The sequence below is a fragment of the Microcaecilia unicolor genome, chromosome 11, assembly GCF_901765095.1.
Source record: "Microcaecilia unicolor chromosome 11, aMicUni1.1, whole genome shotgun sequence".
Classification (NCBI taxonomy): Eukaryota; Metazoa; Chordata; class Amphibia; order Gymnophiona; family Siphonopidae; genus Microcaecilia; species Microcaecilia unicolor.
The window spans coordinates 77849731-77875502 of NC_044041.1; the positions used below are offsets into that span (position 1 = coordinate 77849731).

Genomic DNA, 25772 nt, shown 5'->3' on the forward strand with positions numbered 1-25772 from the left:
ATACAGTATATGGGGTGAAGTGCTTCATTGTTTCCCTCCCTCCCTCCCTCCCACTCCCACGGTCAGGCAGGCTCCCTCACACCATCGTTCAGGCTGGGAATGTGGAAGTGTTAAATGTGTGTGTGGTTTTTTTTGTTTTGTTTTTTGGTGGGGAAAGAGGGGGGAAGTGGGTGGTGTGGGGGTGAGGTGTGGGTGCAGGTGTGTGAGTGTGTCTGTGTTATACTCAAATTGTGTCTGTGGGGGGGGGGGGGGGGGTTTGGTTTTTGCAAGTCTGAGTGGTAGTGTAGCTGCCCTTGTATGTGTTTCTGTCTGCTCGTGTCTGTGTGTCAGAAAGTGGAAGTGGGTTTTTTTTTTAACTTGGAGCGTGGTGCGGGGGAAGGGTCAGTCCATAGGAGTGAGGGGGAAGACTTTCCTGTTGTTTTTTTTTTTTTCTCCTGTGTGCACAGCAAGATAGCGGGTTTTTTGTTTCCTTGGCTGCGGGCGGGTTCAATTTTGTGAGTGGCAGCGGGAGGGCTTGGGTGCCTCAGAGTGCCAGTGGTCGTGGTGCAGGCGGGCTTGGGGGTTTGCGGTGTTTGTGAGTAGCAGCGGGAGAGCTCGGGTGCCTCAGAGTGCCAGTGGTCGGTTTGCTGCGGTGCGGGCGGGCTTGGGATGTTTCAGCCCGGGTATGTGAAGCAGCAGGTAAACGTGAACTTCCTAGCAAATGGTGGCAGAGAGCTGCTGCTGCTTGTTGCATCGGTGCATCTTATCTACTATAATAAAACTCACCCTCAACGTTTGCTCCGCCCTCAATGTCATGACGTTTGACGCGAGGGCGGGGCCTGGTAGCTTCACCACGAACCTTCGAACCTGAAGGAACTGTTGTCAGTGGCTTGGCTTCACTGACGTCAGGGTCCTCAGAACGTTGAGGGTGAGTTTTATTATAGTAGAAGTTCTGCTATCCCTATCTTGAGGCCCTTGGTGCATTTTTTGCTGCTATTTTCTACTGTATTGTTTGGACTCTCTACTTGCTGACTTGAGGGGCAGAGAGCAAACCTTATCCCAGCTTCAGAAAGGAAGTGAGAGGCACTGTCACAGCAGCCTTACACAGCCCAACCTCATTTCCCCAACCCTGGGGCCAATGTAATATAATAAAGTTCAGTAGGCTTATTGTGGGTTTTGCACAGCTGTAGGTGCCCAATGTTAAAACAAGTTTGTGCAGGAGCTGTGTGTAGACTCACACTCGCATTCCACAGCACATTTAAATCCCATGATAATGAAGGAATTAGCTGTTAAACCCAGATACAAAAAAAGTGCGCAAAAGATCCAAAGGCTCAGCACAGATTTCTGCAGTCAGTGTTAGTGAGGATTTCATGCCTGCCTCTTGCTGTGAGCATGATATACCTGCACTTTTTTCTTCTGGCTCTGTGAAAGGGGATATGTTTAAAAGAGAAAAAAAAAAAGGTGGAGGATGAGAAGCTGAGGGGGACTGCTGACAATATAATATTTTTGTATATATTAACATTGATGTTTATATTCAAAATGGCATTCTAGTTGCAAGAGGTATAGTCCCTGCCAGGATTGAATCTGTGTATCACAGACCTTAAATCTGACCAAGCCTGAATCATAGGCCAAAGTCATCAACACGAACACCCTCTTGGAAACATTTACTGCCATTCATCAGCCGAGAATGAGACTTTGACCTTGAACCTGGAACAGAGTATGCCAAGTTTGCAGATTATGCAGTTACTTAGGGGTAGATGCACAGAGGCAGCTGTAAAATATGGCTGCCTCGGGAAAACATATTGAATCGCAAACAGTGACCGATGTACAAAGGGGATTGCATGCAAATGAGATTCTTGGACACCCCCCCCCCTTTGTGCATCAGTCGTGTAAGAGCTGTCTCCGAGTTCCTTGAGCACCCTCGGGTGTATCCCATCAGGCCCCATCGCTCTGTCTACTTTTAGTTTGGCAAGCCCCTCACAAACACAGTCCTCCGTAAACGGGTCTTGGTCTACCATGCATCCATCCCCTTTAGCCTTTGTTTTCTGCAGCCCTACCCCCGGTTTTTCATTTGTGAACACAGAGCTAAAATAATTGTTAAGCAGTTCAGCTTTATCTTTATCTTCTACATATTTCTCTCCCTTAGCTTTGAGCCTCACAATGCTATTATGGCACCTCCTCTTGTCACTTACATATCTGAAAAAGGTCTTATCCCCCAATTTTACTGTATTAGCTATCTTTTCCTCCATTTGCCGCTTCACTTTCCTGATAGCTTTTCCAGCTTCTCTTCGCTTATTTAGGTATTCTCTCCTGTCTTCATCTTTCTGAGTTGTTTTATAACGTGCAGAGGCTAGCCTCCTTACCCTTATCTTTTCAGCTACTACATTCGAGTACCAGAGAGGCCTTCTTTTCCTCTTACTTTTATGTAATTTTCTAACATAAAGGTTAGTTGCCTTTACTATAGCTCATTTGTCTCGTCCATTACTGTTCTACATCCTTCAGCTGTTCCCATCCCCGCTAACTGTTCCTCCATCTCGGCAAAGTTAGTTCCTTTGAAATCCAGGACCTTCAATCTCGAGTGAGCCCTCTCTTCTGTTTTAATATTGAACCATACCATACGATGATCACTAGATGCCAAATGGTCCACCACCTTCACATCAGAAACGTACTCTCCATTCATAAGCACCAGGTCCAGAACAGCTCCATCCTGCATCAGTTCCATTACCCACTGCTGGAACAATTCTTCCTGTAGGGAATCTACGATATCTTTGCTTCTAGACGACCCCGCAGCCGGGACACCCCAATCCAACATCTGGCATATTGAAGCCACCTATCAGTAGTACGTCCCCTTTCCTAGCTATCTTGCATATGTCTTCAATTAAGTCCCTGTCAGGTTCCTCCGACTGTGAGGGAGGTCTGAATATCACTCCGATATAGATACATTTTCCTTTCCCTCTTTCCAGTTTAACCCACAGCGCTTCTTCCTACCCCACATGTCCTGTAGTTCCAAATCTCAAGGCAGCGTGTTGGGGTTGTATTAAGGGCGGGATTTGGGCATTCCTAAGACTTAGACGTTTTTCAACCATAATGAAACAAAACTAAAACTAAGACGTTTTAAGCTGGACCTGTTTTTATAATGAACAAGGCACAAAAAGGTGCTCTAAATGACCAGATGACCACTGAAGGGAATCAGGGAAGACCCCCCCCACCAATACCTCCCCAATGGTCACTGACCCCCCTCCCACCTCCCCAAAAAATGTGAATAAAAATATGACTTACGAGCCTCTGACAGCTTCATAGCCAGGTCTATTACAGCACCATGCAGGTCCCTGGAATAGTGTAGTGGTCGGTGCAGTGCACTATGGAGTGGGGGACTCAGGTCCTGTGGAAATTGTGACCTCTCCCAAAGTCACTAGAACCCTACTGTACCCACATATAGGTGCCTCATTCACCCATAAGGGCTATTGTAGTGATATACAGAGGGAGGGGGGCAATAGGTTTTGTGTGGGTTTTGAAGGGCTTAGGGGACAAAATAAGGGAACAAAGGTGAGATGTGTACCTGGGAGCATTTTTATGAAGTGTGCAGAAGTGCCCCTTAGGGTGCCCCATTGCTCTCCTGGGATGTGTGCCAGTCTGCCAAAAGTGCTGATTCCTCCTACATACCAGTGGATTGATTTTCTATGTTTTGAACTTTTTTTTTCTTTAAATGGACCAAAAACAAACATCCAAAGCACAAAACCTTGTTCAAAACAGTATTTTCAATAAAAAAAGGTACACATTTTTCTTTAGACATCTTCAAAATGGCCTTCTTTCCTATTTGGAATTTGGAAGTTTTGTGCAAAACGTTCAAAGTCAGACTTAGATGTCGTATCAAAAATACCCCTCCACGTGATTTAGAATATTGTGAAAATAAGGAATTAAAGGTGTTTCAGTCGACAGAAGAAAAATCAACCCATAGTCTATCACCAGGGGTACCCTTTACAACAATATCAGCAATACTTGTATTAAGCTCCATTAACTGATTTGAAAATGTAGGTCTTACCATCTGAATTTTTGATTGGAAAAAAGTAGCCAGTTGTAAAACTGTAGGGGGCGTATCCAGATTAAATGAATGATAATAAGACGTATCAGTTAACTTGTTGACTAACTGAAAAAGATATTTAGTATCAGTTACATACAGTCCAATTTTCTTTTATAAAAGGTACGTATTTTGGATATAAGCATAATTTTATAGGTGTGAACAGCTGATCTCCAATTGGATCTATCTTCTAAAATCCCACTTTTAATCCATTTACGTTCTGTCTACACCTTTTTTTAAAACTAGAGAGTTCTTCATCAAAGCAATCATTAATCTGTCCTCTAGTTTTAGTTTTAATATGGATTGGAGCAATGTCTCCTAATACTAGTACATTGGAGTTGGGTACGCAAGTATTTGAGATGAAGTCCTTGAGGTTTGATTGGCTTTCATTCCAATTGCATGATGGTCTGTAGAACAGGACATAGTTTAACACAGTTAACAGTGAAAGGATAAGAGAAAGAGAAAAGAATTGTGGTCAAAATAAGCATCTAACTGAACTCAGATGGCAGAGAATAGAGAAGCCAGATTTACAAACAGTTGAGATTTGTTGGGGAAAGGAGAGGTGAGAATCGAGCATAACACCCAGATAGTGGAATGACTCTGAAGGTTGTATATTGGTACTAAACAATTTTAAAGGATAGTTAGGAGTAGGTAACCCACCCGTGAACCAGCAAGCGACTGTCTTTTTTTTGTTTATTTAGGACCAGTTGATGATCTGAAAGCCAATTTGCAACGAGTCTAAGCATTTTTGTAAGGAATTGGATAAAAGAGAAAGAGGCTTCAGATATCATCTGAATAAAAGTGACAAGAGACATCCAGAGATTGAATAACAATGGTAAGGGGGCTGAGAAACAGGCTGAACAATAAAGGGGACCGTATAGAGCCCTGGGGAACACCAGAGGTCACAGAATGAGATGAAGAAATGGAAGAGCCCAGAGTGACCCTATAGGAATGGTGTCACGAAATGCCTAACACCCACCTTGGATTAACCCTGTGGCCATCTAAAGGGTCAGTCCCAGCAGTGCTCAGGCCCGCCTGCACCTGTGCACATGCACTACACTGGCATACCCTCCACCCCAGTGCACTTGGGTTTCTCTTGCCTCTGGGCGAGTCTCCCAACCACAAGTTATTTCCTCAGTGGTTTCTAAGGACACTGGGGCCACAGTCCCAGGGGTCCCACAGCTCTTAGAAAACTCTCACAGACCCAAAACACAAACCACCAGGATTCTTAGTCAGTCCAGGACAACAGAGCTAATAAACTAATTTTTTTTTAAATCAGAAAAATGGAACAGTAAATGGTGGAAAAAATAGATGAAATTAGCAAACAGTAATTGGTAAAATAACTGGTATCAACAGTAAAACTAACTAAACATTCAATTACTACCTGAGTAGCACCTGGGGAATTCAGGAATATAAATATGAATTCCTTAACCTCTTGGGCCAATGCCTTTAAGATGAAAATGAACAAGGAGAAAACTCAATACCTAATACTATCATCCCCACAGTCCTCCCAACTATTAGCACCCCTGACGTCACGATCCCCATATCCGACAACCTGAAAATTCTAGGAGTAACATTAGACAACTATCTATCTCTTGAAAATCATGCAATAGCCACCACGAAGAAAATGTTCAATATGATGTGGGTGCTGAAACGTGTCAAACCATGCCTCCCCATTAAAACATTCCGCAGCTTGGTACAATCCACAGTACTTACCCATGCTGATTACTGCAATAGTATTTTCATTGGTTGTATGGCCCAAGTCCTGAAAAAACTCCAGACTGCCCAAAACACGGCAGCCAGACTCATTTTTGGTAAGTCACGATTTGAGCAAGCAACACCTCTACGCGAAAAGCTCCACTGGCTCCCTATCAAAGAACGAATAAACTTCAAAGTACACACACTGATTCACAAGATTATCTACAGAGAATCCCCAAGCTGCATGGACAAACTAATTGACCTTCCACCCAGAAACGGATCAAAATCTTCGCGTACCTATCTCAACTTACACCTTCCCAACTGCAAAGGACTCGGGTACAAAACCTACTATGCATCCAACTTCTCTGTCATAGGCAGCCAACTCTGGAATGCCCTACCAAGACCCATTTGTGCAATTAATGATCACCTAACCTTTCGGAAACGGCTGAAAACCCACCTTTTCAAGCAAGCTTACCCAAATGATCCAACTTAAACTTATGTACCCATCCACTCAACACCCAACCAAGCGTTAATGACAATGAACTAGATCCCCTCCCACCAGTCTTCCCACAACCTCCTCCTTCCCCCTACTATCTTACAACAAATCCCCCGACTAATACAACTCATCCCCTTCCTACATCTCCCACCTCTACTACCCCTTCTTTTGTTCTATCACCTAACTACTTTTATCATTCTACGTTACTACAGCTTTACTACAGCTTGTACTTCTCTTTGCAATACATTGAAACCCTATCTACTATGTAAGCCGCATTGAGCCTGTCATGAGCAGGAAAGCGCGGGGTACAAATGTCATAAATAAATAAATGCTCGCAGGTTTTGAACAGGGTCTCAGTGTACAGATCTTTACCCTCCACACTCCCTTGCTGAGATTAAAATTTTCCAGCATATTCTGGCTGGAGTTTTGAACTACAAGGCCAATCAAAGCCCATAGTATTAACACTGAGGGGTTTCTGGCCAATAGCAGTGCAGGTTACTTTCCCTCAGGGCTTTAGCTGGAAAGAAACAGTCACCTCTGCAACAGTTTTTAAAACCAAGGACAGACGCCACCTGCTGGCCAAACAGGGAAATGCATATCCTAAAAATAGCTATACAGATTTCAAGCAGGAAAATCCCCCGTTTCTCCACAGATAAAAGAATTGAACCAAGCCAGAACAGTGCCATGAAAACCAAGGGATGAAAGACGTGAAAGCAGAAGAGCATTGTTACCAGGTCGAATGTGGCAAATAGATCAAGAGATGGCCAGGGCACGGATATGGTTGTCAAGATAAGAATGGGTTTCACTTAGGATTGTTACTGTGTCTGTGCTGAAATGGGATCTAAAACCAGATTGTCGTGGATGGAGGGCAAGAGACTGTTCTGCAAAAGAGGAAGTTTGGATCAAAACAATTTTGCCGAGAGCTTTAGACAAAAACCATAAGTTTAAAACTGGTCAATTTAATTATTTGGAACTTGTTGAAGGTTTTTTTTCAAAAGTGGTTGAACAATGGCTGTTTTCCCAAGTGGTTGGAACTTGACCAGATGAAAAGCTGTTATTAATAAGTAGCAGTAGACTAGGTAGGAGATTTAGATTAGAAATTTTCCACCAAGAAGAGGGGTCTAGTGAACAGAAGTTGGGTCTCATAGTTGAAATAATTTCAATCAGAGAGACAAGGGATTGAGGTTGGAACTGAGACCAGGAAGGTGAAACCAGACACTAACTTGGACCCCTGGGATTCAGGGATTAGGTGATCAATAGCTAATGGGAGTGAAGCAGGGGATGAGATGGAGTTGAGAAAATCGGTAGTTTTTGTGGAGAAAAAGAGAGAAAGAGACTCTGCAGATGGTGCCAAAGAAAGAGAAGATTTGTATATAGGATTAGTTAGGGTACAAAATATAGAGTAGAGTTCTCTGGAAGGATTAGGGGCCCTTTATAATTTGGTTAGAAAAGTAATGTCCTTTGGCTCTTCTAAGCTGAAAGTTGTTGTCTTTTTAAGTCTAGATTTATAGAAAGTGAGATTCGCTGGAGATTTAGTTTTTCTCCAGTTTCGTTCAGCTTTATGAAGTTGGCATTAAGCAGGCGGAGAACACTATGGTACCATGGTTTATTATGATTTGATGAGGAGGAGGTTTGTCTTAATGGTGCAATAGTATCCAAAACATTTGTAAGTGTAGAGCATAAGCAATTATCTTGGTTGTCCAGGTTTAGAGAAGAAAATTGTGGGGGAAGAGAGAAGAGTGATGAGGCAAGGGTTTGGGGGGGGGGGGGGGGTCAATACAAGATAGATCCCTAGTCCATTTAGAGGGTTGCAAAGAAGGGGGGCACTATCACAGGGTGAGATAACGAGAAATACATAGCTAAGTGGTCAGACCAAGGAACCAGGGCAGAGGAAAGATTTGAGGGAGGGAATGAATAGTGGAAAGCACTAAGTTAAGGGTATGACCACTCTGATGTGTAGGAAAGGAAATCCATTAAACCAAGTCAAGTTCTGAAAGATGAGGTCTAAAGGATAGGATAGGATAGGATGGGCTGGATTATCCACATGGATATTAAAATCACCTAGAATAATAGCATCGAGATAGTGAATGGTTACTTTGGTAAGGGCCTGGAAATAGAAATCACATTGGGACTGGGTCAAAGGAGGAGAACAGTAGAAAAGAAATAGAGTAATGAGAGATGAGCAGCAAATGCGGACTGCTAAAACTTCAAGGTAGGATAAGGAGTGAGAAAGTTCAGTAAGCTTTAGTTGAGTGGAATAAAATATTGCAGGGCTGCCACTGATTCTGGAGGGCCAAGCTAAATAAACCACGTCAAAATTAGCTGGGACTCATATAGATAACTTTCTTCGCCATTTCTCATCCAGGTCTCTGTACAACAATATAAATTAACACCTGACATTTCAATAAGGTCACAAAGAGCTGGGACCTTAGAACATATAGATCTACAATTTAGGAGGCCAATTTAAAAGGCATTTGTCTAATGGAGACAATGTAGTAAGTGGTAGGAGGGGGGAAAGAAAACGTACCTGAGGCAATAGGTGTGGTCTGGAGAACGAGTCATGTCGCGCAGAGATCAGTACCGGGATCGGGAAAATTTCCAAAGCGTTGTGCAGGAGGGCAGGTGAAAACCACCAGCCCAGAAAGGGCCCTGGTAAAAGGAGAAAAAAGTATGTTATAGTTTACTTGCTGTGTTGTATATTTCTAAATATGCAATTGCAAAAGTGAAATACAAGTTTGTTTTGGTTAATCTCTTGTGTCTGGGATTATGGTTAGAGGCTTATCTTTGAGTGCAGAGTTGACCGTAGTAGAAAATTTATAGGCCTGTTGCAGGTATCCCTTGGATTGCTAAATTTATGGAATTTATAGTTTATCAGCAGTTTCAAGATTTTTTTTTTTTTTACCAACAACTGGTTACATTTTTTTTTCAATGTTTCCGTCCTTTATATAGTATAGAGACCTTGCAGTTGACCTTAACATCTGAAGTGAAAGATATTCTAAGTAAGTAAGGGGTGGTCAAGCAGCTCTTTTACAGTTCGATATTTCAGCAGCATTCAACACCATAGAACACTCACTAATGCTCCATCATCTTGGTAAATTGGGTATGGGTGGAAAAGTGATTATATGGTTTGAGGAATTTTTGAAGAAGAGAACATAGAGTTCAGAAAAATGGTGTTGTTTCTGGGTCTTGGCTCCCTGGTTGTGGTGTTCCCCGTGGTCCCCCTTGACTCCTTTGCTTTTTAGTGTATATTTGAGACCATTAGGTGCATTCTTAACTTCACTTGGTATTAAGTTAATGTCCTACACTGATGACCTATTCCTTTTATGTCCAGCATTGGACACCTTTGAAAACACCGCACCTATGTTGACTGAGAATATTTTATTGATTGACTCATGGGCCCATAAAAATTATCTTAAATAGGTTGAAAACAAATGTTGTTTTGCTTCAGGGACTTTGATTCTGTGCTGCAAAAATTCTTGCAACTTACTACAGGGGAAATTTTAAATATCGCAAATAAGTCTAAAGTTTTAGGTATTATACTGGAATCGAAGTTAACCTTCGAAGACCAGATTAATGCTCTTGTTAAGAAGTTTCATTTTCATCTTTGTCAATTAAGGGCAATTCGGTCCAGTCTCAATGTGGAAAGTTTTAGAAGTATTGCTCAGGCTGTCCTTCTGCCTTACCTTGATTATTGGAGGAGTAGCCTAGTGGTTAGTGCAGCAGACTTTGATCCTGGGGAACTGGGTTTGATTCCCACTGCAGCTCCTTGTGACTGTGTGGGCAAGTTACTTAACCCTCCATTGCTCCAGGTACAAAATAAGTACATGTATATATGTAAACCGCTTTGAATGTAGTTGCAAAATACCACAGAAAGTCGGTATATCAAGTCCCATTTCCCTTTCCCCTTTATATGGGGGAGTTACTACAAAACTTTTAAGGAGATTACACCTACTCCAGAACATGGCAGTCAGATTAATTTTTAAGTTTAATAAATCTGAAAGTCTCTCTACTCCTTAAAAAAATTTACACTGGCTTCTAGTCTCCTTGCGTATAAAGTTTAAAATTGCTTGTATGGTTTTTAAATGATGGGTCAAAACTCTGTAAGCCTCAGGAAGGACTTCTCGTGTAGTTCACTCTTATACTGTAATGTTTTTGAGTGCTAGAGGTGTGCGTTTGAAAAGTTATCTGATCAATTTATTTTTAATATTTGACTGTAAAGATTTGGAATGATATTTTCCACCAGATTAGGTCTGTTTTGTTCTTACCTTATATTTAGAAAGTATTTGAAGGCTTTTATGTACTCAGATATTGACTCTGTTTGATATTGTATTTTTCTTGTGGTTTTATTTTGTTCTGTATTTCCTTCTGAATGTGATGGATTCATTGTGGATTACAAGAGAAAAAAAACAAGTGAGATATAGCGGAATATAAGTTTTGAATGGAACGGAATCAGTAAACATAGTGTGTATGTGTTGCTGACCTTCATTTCTCACTAGCTGGCAAAGGGGAAAGTTTTCTTTTGATTTTTCATTTAATCTAAATCTATATTGTATATTTTAAAGTATCTGGTTGCGTTTTGTCATTATGGCAATAGTTGCCAGAGGACAAGGCATCCTTGACTTTTTATAAGGTCATCCCTGTGTACTTAGAAACAGTGGTTGCAGTGGTTACTGTTGATGAGATAAAGATTGGAATTTCAGAGGTATGCTCGACTGTGGTGACAAGTATACAGACACATGTCACCTTCAACACGCTAACTATTATGCATGTGAAATGGCTCTAACCAAGGACAAACTACTAGATGCTCTGAAGGCCTTAACCATGCTTGTGGATAAAATACAATATGAACTAGAGCTAAGTGGATCAAACAAGAGAGATGACATTTTAGAAGAAAAACTGGCTTTGGAAGTAGAGAATAATATTCTCCACCAGGAGCCTGATAATGTGAAAGCAGGGTATGACTTATAGGAACAGCAAGCACAAAAGCTTAATGACTCCATTGATAGTGAGGCTCAAAGTATTAAAGAACTGGAAGCTCATTTCTAAACCATGCAGGAGGTGGGCTGGTTCAGGTTGATTTCTGCCATTGAAGGCCGAAAATGGGCTGCTGATATGGGAAATGACATCTCCCTAAGTCTGGGGGATCTGTGGAAACACTGCCTCAGTGTGGAGAAAAGGAGAGAGATGACCTTTTCCAGTTGGTGGGGAATAAGGCCAGTACTGGGCAAATGTCTATGGTCTGTGCCCTGAAAATGGCAAAGACAGATCAAGATCAAGTATGCATATAAAAAATAAAATAAAAAAACATATGTAATACTGCACCATACCATCTACTGTGAATTTATCTTGTTGGGCAGACTGGATGTTAACATCTATGCAAGATAAGATTTCTGTTGTGGAGTACTGATGCTCCAGTTTACAAAAATGCTAAATTGCAGGTAAATCATGATTTGATGACTATGTCCACTTAAAGAAACAAGCGAGAGATAGAAACTCTACAAGTGAGAATGACTGCTATGGAAGATAGAGTGTGGGTTAGAATCTCAAAATGCCCAGTTTAATAAAAGAAAGAGGAAAGGTGCATGCCATCATAGTTGAGAAGTGTACATGAATTCTGGATGCCCTAAATAAATAGCAAGGTACAGGAATGGAAAATAGCCCAAGAAGACAGCAGTGAGGGCACAGTCGATGAACCCATTTCCTTACAGGAACAGGAATTTCTTAGCTGCTGCAAGTGGGCAGCCCTCCTGAAAGTGGGAAAAGAGCGTTCCTCTACCCGTGGGAGGACCTGGGTTCTTGTACAGACCCCAGAGGAGAGCACAAGCAGACCATCCACTCCTCAGTCTATGTCACCATGGGGGGATCTGGCCCATAGGCATGGAAATGTATCAGTGGGGTTCGGAGAAATGGTGGTCCCTTTTTGTAAAAGATGTAGTACCACTATAAAGGAGCACCTCCACTGGGTATACACCAAGCACTGAATATCTTAAAAGTGGACAGAGAGCAAGATATGCTGACATTATTATCCTGGATGTTCTTAGATGCTTGTCAGCCATTTTTAGCCACCATAGTAGTGGATTAAAAAACTAACCTAGCAGTTTTTGAGCAGGCTGTGATCAAACATTATGGCCCATTCCCAAATTCTGCTGCTTGTCAGACTGCCTATAACCTGCACTGTAGATCAATCACCCAGTAATTATGCATACAAATTAAAGCAAATCTTTTTCTGCTTGGCCTAATCCTGATAAAGCAATGAGCATAGAAATAAAAAACTTATTTTTTACAAACCCTGCCACCTGACATGAGACCTTATCATGTAAGGAATATGGGCTTCTTTCCTACTTGAACTTGTAGAGAAAATATGAGGTCTAGTGATTAGCGATCGTACATGAAAAGACCAACTTCCTTGTCACTTGCAGCAGATGAATCCAGGAACTAGTGGGTTAAGTCCCCTACCAGCAGGTTGAGATAGAGATAAACAAACTAAAGGCAGTGATGCCAGACAGCCAGATCCTTCCTCAGTTAGTATGTCTCTATCTCAGCAGGTGGTGGATGGCTTTTTCTCCAGCTCCTGGGCCCAAGGCCTCTGAGGGTGCTCCTCGGCTGGTGGCCAGTTTGAGCCCGGGGTGGCGGACTGGTGGTGTCCCCTTTGGCAGCATACGCAGTTGCTGGGTCCGTGCTGCACCTCAAATTCCCTCTGAACAGGCTTTTGCTGTTCGTTTCCTTCCCTGTTTGTTTCTGCCTCCAGGGCCGTGCCGATGCGGTAAGCGAGGTAAGCGCCGCAGGGGGGCGCCCACCTCTGGAGGGCGCCGCCGCGGTGCTTACCCTCGCCCCGCCGAGGACTTTAAATCTTTTGGCACCAGAGAGGGGGGTGCCGCCGCTCCCGCTGCTCTTCACGATCCTGGCACCCCCCCTCCCGCACCAGCCCTTTAAATTTACCTCGTGTGCAAGTAAAAGAAGCGGATCCGATCATCTCATTGGGCCTTCCCTCACTGTCCCGCCCTCCTCTGACGCAACTTCCTATTTCCTCTAGGGCGGGACAGTGAAGGAAGGCCCAATGAGATGATCGGATTCGCTTCTTTTACTTGCACACGAGGTGCTGCGCTCACTATCGCGTCGGCATTGGCAATTTCTTTTTAAAGACGGGAGGGAGAAGACGAGGCAGGGTGAGGGTGGGGGACAGATGGGGTGACCGTGAAGGTGGGGGGGGGACTCGGATAGCAGAAGGGACTGGATGGGAGACAGATGGGGTGAGGGGGACTCGGATGGGCAGAAGGGACTGGGTGGGAGACAGATGGGGTGAGGGTGGGGGGCACTTGGATAGCAGAAGGGACTGGGTGGGAGACAGATGGGGTGAGGGGGACTCGGATGGGCAGAAAGGACTGGGTGGGAGACAGATGGGAGAAGGGGCATGGAGCTGGAACTGGGGTCTGAAAAGTGAGCAGGAGGGAGAATGGGGTCAAGCCTGGGGCAGGGGTGGATGGGAGAATCAATGGATCTGGAACTAGGGGCAGCCGCAGGTGGGAACTGGGAGCCGAAAAGAGGGGGCAGTGAGAGAGGGGGGATAGATCCTGGATGGAATGGGGAGTGAGAGGGAGGGCAGACCCTGAATGGATGGGAGGGCAGAGAGGCATGGATGGGAGGGCAGGGCCCAGGGAGAGGACAAATTGCTGGAAGGGGAGGGGAGAGAGGATTGCTGGCTATGGATGGAGGAGGGAAGGGCAGAGAGGGACAAGGATGGACATGGGGGCCCAGGGAGAGGACAAATTGCTGGAAGGGGAGGGGAGAGAGGATTGCTGGCTATGGATGGAGGAGGGAAGGGCAGAGAGGGACAAGGATGGACATGGGGGCCCAGGGAGAGGACAAATTGCTGGAAGGGGAGGGGAGAGAGGATTGCTGGCTATGGATGGAGGAGGGAAGGGCAGAGAGGGACAAGAATGGATATGGATGGGAGGGCAGGACCCAGGGAGAGAGGAGAAATTGCTGGAAATGGATATAGAGCAAGAAATGAAGAAGAAAGGAGAAAAGTAAAGAAATAAATGGAAAGGAAGCCCTGGAAACGGAGTTAAGAGGACAGATAGCAGCAGAATCAGATACTGGGCCAGCATGATCAGAAAAAGAAAGTCACCAGACAACAAAGGTAGAAAAAAATCATTTTATTTTCATTTTAGTGTTTGGAATATGTCCACTTTGAGAATTTACATCTGCTATCTTATTTTGCAATGTATAGCAATTTGTTTCTAAGAATATTGCTGACAATTCCTTTCAGTGTGGCAAGTGGTGAGCGATCATTTTCATGGGGGGGGGGGTGATCATTTTCACGGGGGGGGGGGGGGGGGGGGGGGGGGGGGGGGGGGGGGGGCGCCAACTGATAGTCTGCAGGGCGGCGCCAGAGACCCTAGGCACGGCCCTGTCTGCCTCCTCACTAAAAAAAAAGAAAAGAAAAGAGAACCATAGAATTTATTTAAAAGAGAAACACAGAAGCACAGGGAAGTGTGTTTTTGCTGAGAGCAGGTTTGTGTTTACTGCTGTCTAAGGCCCAGATGCATCAACCAAACGTAAAAAAAATGTAAAACGTAAAAGTGCTTACCGAATTTGAAAAAACAAAGAATGCACCATAAAAACAAGTCGCACATGTTCAGTACGATATTGAAAAGTGCAGTGTATCAAAGATTTGTTAAACTGGTGGATTCCTCGTCGGTAATCAGCCCCTAAAGCATGCGCAGAGCAACCAAGCGTTATGCTGGCTGCTCTGCGCATACCACAAACGTCAAAACAACAACAAAAAAACCCACACAAACGTGGCTCCCAAAATCAAAACAAAAATCGAAAAAGGATCGGGAGGGAGCAAAGGCGCTCGTCAGGAGCGTCCTTTCGCTATTATCAAGCTGCCGACTGGGGGAAGAAAGAATGCTCCTGGAATATTTGAGATTGTCCTGTGTGCCTGTAGCTTTTGCCAGTTTCTGCTTCATATCTGGTTTCAGCCAATTTACAATGAGCTGCTGTCCACAGAGATGCAAATGATCTTCTACTAGGACTTTCTTAGCGGGGAGTATGACAGCTCAGGCCTTAACGGCAGCTCTGACTTCACGTTAAATATATTGCGGTAAATGATTCGGTGCAATCGTCAGTATGGTTAGTGCATCCCGAATTGTCAACATTACAATGGTAGTTACTCGTTTGCATTCCGTTTTCGTTAGCTGCTAGCATAGTCGGAAAATGGCCTTTAATGCATGCTACGGTTGAAAATTTCTTCGTTAAAGGGTCGTTAAAAGTTTAGTGCATCTGGGCCTGAGTCCTGTTTTCTGTTGCCTGCTTGTCTGAGCCTGCCTTGAAGTGGAGTTGGAGAGTTTTTTTTCTTCGGCTCAGCTGTCAGTTCCCATGCTTTCCCGGTCCAGGGTAAGTCCTGATGGGTTCCTGTTTGGGGACGGACGATGGCAACGGAGGTGGTAAAACGCTGTTCCCGATGTGGGAAACGGCATTCAGCGGTAGGCCTTTGCAGCACGGGGTGAGCTGATTTTGCAGGACTCGACAAAGCGGTGGACCCCCCCGAGAGCGTGCTTTCCCGCCCAGAGCCTGGCTATTCTTGCGCCATTTTGCGATCGGTTGCGGAGCCGGCTCTGGTAGCGGTTTTGGGCAAAGCTTCTTCTCTACTGGTAGGGGAGTCGGGGGGGGGGGCCATCAGGCACTGTGGGCGGTGGTGCAGGTGTCATGGCTGCAACCTCCATTGCAGGGGAGGGGTTTTCGTCAGAGTTTATTTTGCTAGTCCAGGCATTTTTGTTGAAAAGGGCCTTGCCCCCCCCTCGCGCGGCAGTGACAGCTTCGGCCTTTGATTCTCTCAGGGAGTCTGGGGGTAACCAAGAGATTTTGGGTTTTCCCCCAGAGGATTTCTCCTCCCTTAAAAAGCCTAGGCTTTCTTTGCGGTCTGAGGAGGGGTCCTGCATACGGTCGCCTGCAGCTTCCTCCGTGGTGGCTCTCTCGGAGCAGACGGGGGTAGAGGACGTGGAGGACGGTGTCCTCACTGACCAACCAGAGGACTCTTCCGCCGTGAGGATTTTCCATAAGGAGGAGTTGTCCTCCTTTATCTCTCAGGCGCTGGAAGCCCTGAATATAGAGGACCCTGAGGTTGTGGCTTATCAACCCCAAGATGGCTAGTACCACACAACCTTCTAAGGCCTTTCCGGTACATGAAGCTATTGAAGAGTTGATTTTGGCCCAGTGGGCGGATCCGGATGGGGGGCTGAAAGTAGCCAGGGCTATGGCCAGGCTGTATCCGGTTTCAGCAGACCATTTAGAGGAGTTTGCTCTACCTAGGGTGGATGCCCTGGTGACGGCGGTCACTAAGAAGACTACTCTTCCAGTGGAAGGTGGTGTGGCACTTAACGGATATGCAAGACAGATGGCTAGAGGCCTCTTTAAAACGTACCTTTGAGGTGGCCGCTTTGACACTTCAAGCTTCTGTTTGTAGTTCTTATGCGGCTAGAGCTTGTCTCAGTTGGCTACATTCTGTCATGGATTCGATTTCGGAGTCTGATATGCCGGGAACTTCTCAGATGTCACTGATGGATATTGGGCTGGCGTACTTGGCGGATGCCTTGCATGATTTGGTCCGTGCTTCGGCCAAACTCATGGCCTTGACAGTTTCCACTCGGCATCTTCTGTGGCTCCGTCATTGGGCCGCAGATATGGCCTCTAAGCAACGGCTCATCAAATTGCCTTTCCGAGGGAAATTGCTTTTTGAGGAAAACCTAGAAAAGATAGTTAAAGATTTGGGGGATTCCAAATCTCAGCGTCTTCCGGAGGATTGACCCAAGTCTACTTCCAGGCAGGGAGCCTCGAGGTCATGTTTCGGAGAGATGCAACGGTATCGCCCGGGGCGGTCCAATACAGCCTTTCAGCATCCTCGTTTTGGGCAGCGTTCTTCCTTTTGCAACGAGAAGCGTCTGGCTGGCCCCGCTCTCGTCAGGGGGCTCCTTTTCGGGCCTCCCAATGATGGGGCGCAGGTCCACTCAGGAGGAGAGCAGATCGGTGGTCGGCTTTCTCGGGAGGTGGTGGAGATGAAAACGGTAACTGAGTTCAAACATGCATGGGATATGCATAGAGGAATCCTGTGCAGAAGGAATGGATCCTCAGAGGCTTAGCTGAAATTGGGTGGCGGAGCAGGTGGGGGGAAGAGGGGGTGGTGATTGGGAGGTGAGGATAGGGGAGGGCAGACTTGTGCGGTCTGTGCTGGGGCCGGTGATGGGAGGCGGGACTGGTGGTTGGGAGGCAGGAAATACTGCTGGGCAGGCTTGTATGGTCTGTGCCCTGAGGGGGACGGGTACAAATTCAAGGTAAGGTATACACATATGAGTTTGTCTTGGGCGGACTGGATGGACCATGCAGGTCTTTTTCTGCCGTCATCTACTATGTTTCTTCCAGAGTGGGCCAGAATTACTGCGGCTCACTGGGTCCTCGATGTGGTGTGAGAAGGTTACAAGCTAGAATTCTTCTCTTCCGTCACAGACTTTTTTCTGGAGTCCCGCTGTGTATCGCGAGCCGAGAGGACAGCGGTTCTGCAGTGTTTGCGAGACCTGCTAAGGGTAGGGGCTATCGTGCCTGTTCCTCCTCTCGAAAGGCGCACAGGTCGGTGCTCCATCTTCTTTGTGGTCCCAAAGAAGGGAGGGGTTTTTCGGCCTATTCTTGATAGGGTTACCATACGTCCGGATTTCCCCGGACATGTCCTCTTTTTGAGGGCATGTCCGGGGCGTCCGGCGGATTTTGCCCGCGCCCACGTTTGTCCGGATTTCTGGACAAACGTGGGCGCGGGTGCGGGCAGGCGCGTGCGTGCGGTGGGCGCGCGATCGGCGCCGTGGGTCGTGACCTGGTCTCCCATCCCCTCCCCTTCCTTACCATGTTCCCTGGTGGTCTAGTGACGTCTTCGGGGCAGGAAAGAGCCCCCTCTTTCCTGCCCGGAGCGCTGCCTCACCTGTCTATCATCCTTCTCGGTCTGGCTGGGGATTCAAAATGGCCGCCGAGATTTGAACTCTCGCGAGGCCGCTTCAACTCTCGGTGGCCATTTTGAATCCCCAGCCATACCGAGGAGGATGCAGCAGGCAAGGGCAGGCAGCGCTCCGGGCAGGAAAGAGGGGGCTCTTTCCTGCCCCGAAGAGAAGACGCTACTAGACCACCAGGGCTAGATAGTAAGTGAGGGGGGGAGGGGACTATGTGACGGGTGGGGGGGGGGTGTGGCGGAACCCGACCTGAAGGGGGCGTGGCATGTGGCGGGGCGGGGTAGGGGGCGTGACATGTGTCCTCTTTTTCAGAGGACACAAAATGGTAACCCTAATTCTTGATCTCAGAAAAGTAAACCAGTTTTTGCAGGTTCGTCACTTCTGCATGGAGACATTAAGGGCAGTTATTGCTGCTGTTCAACCAGGTGAGTTTGACAGCTCTCGATTTGAGGGAAGCTTATCTGCACATTCCCATTTGTCAGCCCCATCAGAGATTTCTCAGATTTGTGGTGCTGGGTCAGCACTTCCAGTTTCGGGCCCTTCCTTTCGGAATGGCCACTGCCCCACGCACTTTTTCCAAGGTCGTGGTGGTGGCGGCGTTCCTGCAGAAGGAGGAGATTCGAGTGCATCCATATCTCGATGACTGGCTGATTCGGGCGATCACAACAGAGGAGAGTCGAGTGGTCACCGACCGAGTGATTGCGGTGTTGCAATCCTTAGGTTGGGAGGTCAATATGGACAAGAGTCATCTGGTTCCTACTCAGAGTCTGGAGTATCTTGGAGAGCCATTTGATACGAAGTGGGGGAAGGTGTTTCTCTCCGAGGGGTGAAGGATCAAATTGCTTTCTCAGGTACGGACCTTATTGAGTCGTTACGCTCCCCGAGTGTGGGACTATGTTCAGCTCCTCGGTTCCATGATGGTGACCTTGGAGGTCATTCCATGGGCAAGTGCTCACATGCGGCCTCTTTAGAATTTCCTTTTGAGCAGATGGTCGCCGACGTAGCTGGATTATCAACGACAACTTCCTTGGTCGAGCTGGGCCAGGGACAGTCTCGCGTGGTGGCTCCGGTCAGCCAGTTTGCAGAAGGGTGTTTCTCTGGCATCTCCCAATTGGGTGGTAGTCGTGACGGATGCCAGCCTTGCGGGCTGGGGAGCCCATTGTCTTCATCAGGTAGCCCAGGGATCGTGGACCCCTCTTGAAGCGACTTGGCCGATAAATTGTCTGGAGTTGCGAGCAGTCGTGAATGCGCTGCTGAGTTTTCAGGACCTTCTGCAGGGGCAGGCGGTTCGTGTATTCTCGGACTACACCATGATGGTGGCCTACATCAATCGGCAGGGGGGCACTGGCAGTCATGAATGCGCTGCGGAGTTTTCAGGACCTTCTGCAGGGGCAGGCGGTTCGTGTATTCTCGGACTACACCATGACGGTGGCCTACATCAATCGGCAGGGGGGCACTCGCAGTCTTCCCTTGGCAGTGGAAGCGTCTCGTCTTCTAGTATGGGCGGAAGCGCATGTTCAGAGCCTGTCGGCAGCACACATTGCGGGTCAAGACAATATTCAAGCGGATTTTCTCAGCCGGACTCTTTTGGACGCAGCGGAATGGACGCTGTCGGACTCGGCTTTTCGGCTGATCTGTCAACGTTGGTGAAGACCAGTAATGGATCTCATGGCCATGGCCATGGCTTGCAATGCCAAAGTTCCCGAGTTCTTCATCCGCAAATGGCAGCCAGGATCCGCAGGATTGGACGCTCTTCTCCTGCCATGGCCAGAACAACAGCTACTGTATGTTTTTCCTCTGTGGTCTGTGATAGGGAGAGTTCTTTGCCGCATAGGGTGGCATCGTGGGCCAGTCGTTCTAGTGGCCCCAGACTGGCCCCAACGGCTGTGGTATGCGGATCTCGTTCGAGCACTCTCAGAGCCACCATTGTGACTTCCGGTGACTCCCGATCTGCTGCATCAAGGGCCAGTTCAGATGGAAAATCCCACCTGCTTTGGTCTTACGGCCTGGCTATTGAGAGGCAGCAGCTGAGGAAGAAGGGATTTTCAGGACCAGTCATTGCCACTCTTTTGGGGGCATGGAAGCAGTCTACTTCAGCAGCATACGCGCGAGTGTGGAAAGCTTTCTCGGCGTGGTGTGCTTTGCGTGCAGAATTGCTTTTTCGGGCGGACATTCCGGTTATTCTGGAGTTCCTTCAGGATGGTCTTCAAAAGGGATTGGTATATAATTCCCTTCAAATGCAGGTGGCCGCGCTAGCTTGTTTTAGGGGCAAACTGGATGGTTCCTCTTTTAGCAGCTCACTCTGATGTGGTCCATTTCCTTCGCGGGGCTCTTTGGTGTCGGCCTCCTCTGCGACAGCTGTGCCTGTCGTGGCATTTGAATGTGGTACTGCGAGCCCTCCAGTCACCACCATTTGAGCCGTTGAATAAGGTTTCTGAGAAGGATCTAACACTTAAGACAGTGTTTTTGGTGGCCATTGCTTCGGCTAGGAGGATTTCTGAAAGTCAGGCGTTGTCTTCCAGGGATCATTTTTTGCAGTTTTCTGAAGCCAGGGGTGTTGATCTGGACGGTGCCGTTGTTTGTACCTAAAGTGATTATGGCTTTCCATGTCAATCAGGCGGTTTATCTTCCGTCTTTTCGAAGAGAGGATTATCCAGGGGAGTTTGCCTTGCTACGTTTCCTGGACGTGCGGAGAGCCTTGTTTCGGTACTTGCAGATCTCTAACAAGTTTCAACACTCGGATCATCTGTGCTCTTGTCGGATCGAAAAGAGGTGAGGCGGCTTCTAAGGCTTCCATTGCTTGCTGATTAGGGAAGCCATTGGAGCGGCGTATCTGCTACAAGGGTGGGCGTCTCCAGTGGCCCTGAAGGCGCATTCTACTCGGGCACAGGCGGCTTCTTGGGTGGAGGCGGAGGCCTTATCTCTGGAAGAGATTTGTCGGGCGGCTACTTGGGCGTCATACTTTTGTGAAGCATTACAGGCTTAGACGTGTCTGGATGCGAGTTTTGGGGCGGGAGTGTTGGCGCAGGGAGCGTCGGCTTCCCACCCTACTTAAGGAATGCTTTGGTACATCCCACTAGTTCCTGGATTCATATGCTGCAAGTGACAAGGAAGGTAAAATTATGTCTTACCTGATAATTTTCTTTCCTTTAACGCAGCAGATGAATCTAGGATCCCTCCCTAGTTCAGCCGACGGTTTTTTTCATTTTCACCTCAGTGTGGCTATTTTTTCCTTCCAGGTTCTCTTTTGCAGAGTTCAGACAGATATGGGAACACGGAAAGGATTCCGATTTCTGGATCAAGTTGTAGTTATTTCGAAGTTCTTATTTGGTTCTCTGTTTTTCATAGTGAGGGTGGTTTCTGGTTGTTATTGGTTTCATATTTTTGGCCTTGGCAAATGCTTACGAATGACATACTAACTGAGGAAGGAGCTGGCCGTTTGGATTCACTGCCTTTAGTTTGTTTATCTCTATCTTCAGCTGCTGGTAGGTGACTTAACCCACTAGTTCCTGGATTCATCTGTTGCGTTAAAGGAAAGAAAACCAAGGAATGGAAACTAGGTGTCAATATGGTGTGAAACACCTTGTCACTGGAAGCTGACATTTCTCCTTTCGGTACAAAGAAATGCACAACCAGCCACTCCAGTGGATCCTGTTATCAACATGGACCCTCAAGACAAGAGCAGTTGTAGGCCTTTAGGAAGAATTGGAAGGGGAGGAAAGGTTATGGAAGAAATGCAAAACCAGAAGGATCCATATTACAGGAGCTGAGAAACAGCCAGCATAGCCTTCATTTTCTGTGTCAGCGATCCAAGGATAACCAACAGTGGATCCTAATCTTTGTCTCAAAATTAGGCCATAACAACTGGATGGAGACGATGGAGGTTACTTCATAAGAACCTCAGAACCAAAGCAAGTCCTGGTCCTGGTACCATTCAGGCAGAGCCAAAGGGTGCAACTCTTGTAGTGAGATCAAAGCCATTGACTCTTCAGTGATGACTCTTGTTTATCTGCACCTGGTTTCTGAGAACAGATTTTAAAACCCTCCAGAGGGTAATATATGGTTATACATCAAATACTTCCTTGGTAAGCTCAAGCCTACAGATATACCTTTCTGATTTAGGTACAGAACGGATTTTGGTGTGAGGATATAATAGACGGCCTCAGAGATTACATTGATGACTCATTGTCTTCTCAATAGTCTTGAAGTTTCCTTAGAGGGGGGATTGGCAGGTCTAGCTGCTTCACGATTAGTACCATGTGTTCTCTGGTTTGTTACCCATGGTGAGTAAACCATTGAACCTGTTGGTTAAGTCTGGTTCCGTCTCCATTTGGATAAGAACATTAAAACATTTGGTAATCATTACAGGTATTCTCAGAACTTTTGCTAATTGGTAATGAATTTCTCAAAAGGCTATGGTCCAATCTGGCCTACATTCAAGAGATCATCTGGACACAAGTGAGGTGCCCTATTCCAAATGAAAGGGTGATACAGGGTAAAGGAGTTAGTGGATTCTTTATGAGAGAACGTATGGGGAGCTCCATCCAAATTAATTTCAGAGATCAACAGATCTCTGTATTCTGGAGCTCAAATTGGATGTGGCTGCAGATAAGGAACCGAAAGGCAGCAATGTGATATCTGTCCAAATGGAGCTGATAGTTGATGTCATACTCAGTGTCAATAGTTTGCAAATATGTTTGATTATCTTGTGGAGCCAGCAGGTTCTTCAGTCTGTACCTTTGAGACACATAAGGAAGTACCACCTCATGTTCTGATCCACACTGGTTTCATCCATGAAAACTGACTGAGATACTCCAAGAAATAGATGACTTAAGCATAGATGCCCATCTGGGGAATACTTGGTAATGAAAGGCCTATTTGATGGTACCAAGTGACTTCTCACATTATTGGGGAATTCCGTCTGACAGCTTCAGGACACGATGTACCTGGAGTTTGTGAAGCAGTCTTTCATGCTGCTTCTTGTACCTAATCTAGGGGTCAAACCTATTGTGGGAGTCTGTAATATCCTCCTGATATTAAGGACCAAGAACTGCGCCCACAACTTTATCATTGTATGAGGGCATTAATACCCCCATTCTCTGCTCTGATTTGTCTTAGACTGGGGAGTTATGTTGACCTGGTGAACATACTCTGGAGTAGGATGGAAGAAGAACCAGTAAGCTCACCTGAGGTATGCTCGGCACTCATGGCAAGTTAAACTGTTCCATAGATATGTAAAGTGGAGAGCAATGATGAGGTCACAATTCCAGGATATGTGCAGGACTTCTAAGGCTCTGTATAGTCAAGGGTCCAAGTGCCTTGGACAAGGTAGTGTTTTTTCAATCTGAAGTCATGTTTCTGGGAACTGTGGTTGACTATCTGCACATTGCCTTGTATGAAAACAATTGGGTCCCCTGTGTACTTGTTACTAACCTACTACCAGAAACAGTTACAGTCCATAGGGGAGAAAGCAGTAGGATTTCTGGTCAGGGAATCCTTCCCCAATATAGAGGTGAGTTTACATGTTGTTATTCTGTAGGATGTAGAGGAAAGAGTGGAGATCTCGCTGAATCAACCCTTTCTAGATTTGAAGAAATGGTCAGTTGTAGTAGATGCATGTACTACTGAGATGGGGAGATATCAGTTAAAGGACCTCTTTGGTGTTAATTCCTATGATTGTGGCTTGATGGATCCACATGGCATCCATGTGTCCACAGATCCCAACAGTAAACTAGTCTTTGTGTGGCACTATTAAGATTCCATTGGCATCCTATGAATCCATCCAGGAGGTGCTTAATATCCTGGAGGCAAGAGGTATCATCTGATAATATAACAGTACCTACAACTCTCCTCTGTGGCCTAATCTGAAAAAGATCACTATCTAGATGGTTGCATTGGATTACTGCCAGCTGAACAAGAAAGTACTTCTGTTTAGATGGCCCATTGCATCCCTGCATCTTTAATCATGGCTAGATTTTGTTCCAAAATATTTCACCAGCCATGATCTGGCATCAGGCTTTTAGACTATGCCAGGGCATCCTCAGGATCAGCACAAACAGTCTTCATCTTACATAATAACAATGTACCTGGAACAGGATACCTTTTGGCTATTTAAATTTACCAGCAGAGTTTAATATCTTTCTACATAATACATTTCCCAGTGTGGAAGCTCGAGCACTCTGGTGCATGTGAATGACATCTTACCTTAATGAAAAGTGCAACTTTTCCAGACCAACTCACTGAAATAGAGTATTCCAACAACTGAAAACAGCTAGTGCAAAGGTGACAGAAGCAAAAGGACAAAGGTGTTGTAAGTCTCTTAACTACTTGGCATATGAGATTTTTACTGAAGGCCTTCATGTACAGAAGAAGAGAATCATAGCATTGTAATAACTGAAGGCCTACTAATTTCATTGAATTCATTTCTGGGAATCTGCAACTACTCATAATAATTTGTGATCAGTATGTGGAGATCATGTAGCCCTTTTTAAACTTCTGAGTAAAGACCAACCTTGGGAGTGGGGCCTGGAGCAGGAAATAGTGATGCCTATCCAGAAAAGTGTAGAGAGGTTTTCCTGGAACTTGATTTTACTTATTGTATGAGTGCAGTTTTGTATCAGAAGTATGATGCTTATCGACGAGTAATGGTGTATGCTAGCAAAGCGCTGACAGAAGTGGAGAAGAAATATACCGAGTGTGAAAGGGCATGGCCTTATTGTCAACTGTCTGGGCCTTGCAACACTTTCATATGTACATGGAGAGAAGTTGATTGTAGAGACTAGCTACCAACTGATTAGCGTTCTTGGTAGTAAGCACATTAAGTCCAGGCCATGTTTCCAACAATCGAATCTCTTGCACATTGGCACTCCAAGGTGAGATAATGTAGGAATGTGGTAGCACAAGTCACAACCCTCCATTGCCCCAGGTACAAAATAAGTACCTGTATATATGTAAACCGCTTTGAATGTAGTTGCAAAATACCATAGAAAGGCGGTATATCAAGTCCCATTTCCCTTTCCCCTTCCTTTACACGATTGCACTGTGGGTGAGTCTATGCCTGAGCATAATGCCATAACTTCGTATTCAAAACTGCAACTGAGGGAGCTTCACCTTCATTATCTGTATGTGCTGTCATCCACTGTTGTGTATTGAAAGTATACCTATTAGTGTTATTAAAATCCTTCCATATAATATTTTGTGGGTTATTGTTATGATATGCCAAATATTCAGGAGTCTTAACATACATACATACATACATACATATTATTATTCCAAGTGCCAATGTTGTGGGTTATTGTTATGATATGCCTAATATTCAGGGGTATTAACACATACATGCATACATATTATTATTATTCCAAGTACCAATACTACATGAGAACACACCTAAATCACACTACAGCCAATGTACAAACTGTGAGGGGTTTGGTACAGTGTGGTGTGAAAAGATTATTTCATTTTACTACAGTTTCTATTTTGCTATTATCCATAGCGGATTACAAACAAATCATACATAATAAAAACATGT

The 25772-nt window shown here is 45.7% G+C and overlaps 1 protein-coding gene across 2 annotated transcripts in view; it reads left to right on the forward strand.

Moving 5' to 3' along the window:
• The window catches only part of BTBD2 (BTB domain containing 2), an 89196-nt gene that overhangs the window by 17218 nt on the left and 46206 nt on the right, over positions 1-25772 (forward strand). The window lies entirely within an intron of this gene.